The sequence below is a fragment of the Bos mutus genome, chromosome 3 (assembly GCF_027580195.1).
Source record: "Bos mutus isolate GX-2022 chromosome 3, NWIPB_WYAK_1.1, whole genome shotgun sequence".
Taxonomy (NCBI): Eukaryota; Metazoa; Chordata; class Mammalia; order Artiodactyla; family Bovidae; genus Bos; species Bos mutus.
Genome location: NC_091619.1, coordinates 59077945 through 59080851, shown reverse-complemented (window position 1 = coordinate 59080851; position 2907 = coordinate 59077945). Strand labels below are relative to the sequence as shown.

The 2907-nt window shown below is 43.2% G+C and overlaps 1 non-coding gene across 1 annotated transcript; it reads right to left on the bottom strand.

Annotated features, from left to right (window-relative positions):
- Positions 1-1960: 1960 nt before the first annotated feature.
- On the bottom strand, positions 1961-2033 carry TRNAS-GGA (transfer RNA serine (anticodon GGA)). Its single transcript has one exon. It is a non-coding gene; the product is annotated as a tRNA-Ser (tRNA).
- Positions 2034-2907: the final 874 nt, after the last annotated feature.

Genomic DNA, 2907 nt, shown 5'->3' with positions numbered 1-2907 from the left:
ATAAGGTCAGGAAGACAAATTCTGAATCTGGCTTCTTAACAAATACCTGGATGAATTTGGCCAAGTTACATAGCCTTTCTGAGCTTCAGTCTCTTCTTTTTACAGTGATGTTAATTTATGCTTAATTACATTTTAGAGATAAGTAGATGAGATGGTATGGGAGAAGGCAATGGCACCCCACTCCAGTACTCTTGCCTGGCAAATCCCATGGATGGAGGAGCCTGGTAGGCTGCAGTCCATGGGGTCGTGAAGAGTCGGAGACAACTGAACGACTTCATTTTCACTTTTCACTTTCACGCATTGGAGAAGGAAATGGCACCCCACTCCAGTGTTCTTGCCTGGAGAATCCCAGGGACGGGAGAGCCTGGTGGGCTGCCGTCTCTGGGGTCGCGCTGAGTCGGACACGACTGAAGCGACTTAGCAGCAGCAGCAGATGAGATGGTGCGTTTGGATTACTTTGCTGGCTGCTGGTTTGGCAATGGTTTCTGCTCCTTCTGCCACTCCTGGATTTTCTACTTTCCTCTCAGCTCCAGTGTCTGACAACATTCACAGTTCCTTGATGGCTCTTATCTTATATGTGCTCCCTTGGTCCTATTTGCCTGTCTACTGCTTTTGTTCAAATCTATAGTACTCGCTTACAGTCACACAGTAGACAACTCTTCTGCAGCTGCCTTGGTCACTGCTTTAGGGTGTGTGAAGCTGCTCAGATCTGCTGCAGGACCATAACTGATGGGTGGCCCAGCTGCTGCTGTACGGTCTGCATTTCCTACTGCCCTCATGCCCAGGCCATACCTCCTGTCAGCTGCACCTAGCGGTGTCTGGGTATGATAGCCTTATTGTGGTGGGTGTGTCAACTTAAAACAATATTTGGTCAAACATTATTCTAGGAATTTCTTTGAAGGTATTTTTCAGATTAGAGCAACATTTAAATCAGTAGACTTTGAGTAAAGCAGATTACTCTCCAGGATGTAAGTGGGACCCATCCAATTTGCCTTATAAAAACAAAGCAAACCAAAAAGCAAAAAAAAAAAAAAAAAATCCAAACCCAAAACTGACCATCTTGGAGGAAGAGGGATTCTGTCAGCAGATGGACTTTGGCTGAATTTCTGCCAGCCTTCCTCCACAGTCACATGAGCCAATTCCTTAAAATCTCTCCCTCTCTTTCTCTCTCTCTCTCTCTACATGTGTGTGCTAAGTGGCTTCAGTCATGTCTGCCTCTTTATGAGCCTGATGGGTTGTAGTCCATAGGTCCGTGGGTTACCCTACGGACTGTAGCCCATCAGGCTCCTCTGTGCATGGTCTTCTCCAAGCAAGAATACTGGAGTAGGTAGCCATTTCCTTCTACAGGGGATATTCCCGACCCAGAGATCGAACCTGGGTCTCCTGCACTGCATATATGTGTGTATATATATTTGTTTTTGTTGTTTAGTTGCTGAGTTGTATCCAACTTTTTTGCAACCCCATGGACTGTATCCCTTCAGATTCTTCTGTTCTTGGGATTTCCCAGGCAAGAATATTGGAGTGGGTTGCTATTTCCTTCTCCAGAGGATCTTCCCAAGCCTGGAATTGAACCCATGTCTCCTGCATTGGCAGGCAGATTCTTTATCACTGAGCATGTATACATATTTTACAGTATATATCCTATTGATTCTGTACTATGTTTTTCTCAGGTAGATAACTTCCAAGAAAGGCACTAAAGCTCAGCTCTTTGAGCTCTTTTGTATTCTCATGAGTTGCCTGGGACAAAGAAGGGAAATAATTTACAAATAGCATTTCTTCTGCTAAATAATTTTGACTAGTCACTATGGTAACTGTTCTTTAGGTATTGGTGAAAGTGAAGTCACTCAGTCGTGTCTGACTCTTTGCAACCCCATGGACTGTAGCCTACCAGACTCCTCCCTCCAAGCGATTCTCCAGGCAAGAGTACTGGAGTGGGTTGCTATTTCCTTCTCCAGGGGATCTTCCTGACCCAGGGATTGAACCTGGGTCTCCCGCATTCCAGGCAGACGCTTTAACCTCTGAGCCACCAGGGAAGAAGATGCAAGAAAATGCATAGCAAAGTGCCTAGTACCCAATAGATTGTTAATAATGATTAAAACTTCCCAACCTTCTTCCCTTCTTTTCTCTGATGTCTTCTCATCAACGTTCATTGCTGCTGGATAGCTGCCATAGTTGAAGTCAATAAACATTTGGTGAGAGTGGTGAGGATGAATAGACTATGGGAATGAAATCTTTCCTTCCTTTGATCGACCCTCCCACTCCTTCAAGTCATGCAAGCTCTGAGTACTACTGAGTGCCCTGCAGAAGAAAGCATATTACTAGCTACCAAAGAGGAAAAGGGAAAGGACAGAAGGATGTTTAAGAAAAAAGTCTTGCTTTCTAGGAATTCACAGCCTGATGAGACAGACAGACATAAATTAATTCAAATATGAGAACGACTGAAACGTCTCTTAGAATATGCATTCATATACTGTCTCTAATAGGATCTTGTGGAGAAAGTTTAATCTCAGCCCACCCCTGTGAATGTGTAACCCAGGTGATACATTGCTCAGTAGTTGGTATCTGGCTCAATGACATTCCATGCAGGGAGCTGTTAATGTTAACAATGAATTACACAAGCATTTCCCTCCTTCTCATTTTTAGCTTTTGTGTTATCTAACCTCACTCAGTATTATAAGAAAGTGAAGGAAAGTACTCAACTAGACTTTTTGTTTCAACATTTCCCTTTTCCTCTATTTCTCTCCTTGCCAAATAAAACAATCCTTGCCATTTCCATCATTTCTCACATATATCTCATCATTTCACTTGCATTTCTATAGACTTTTCCCAGAGACTTTTCTCAGTGAGCAGATACATTTACTGAGATATTCATAATGACTGTTAGACCTTTCTTCTAAAAGGTTATAG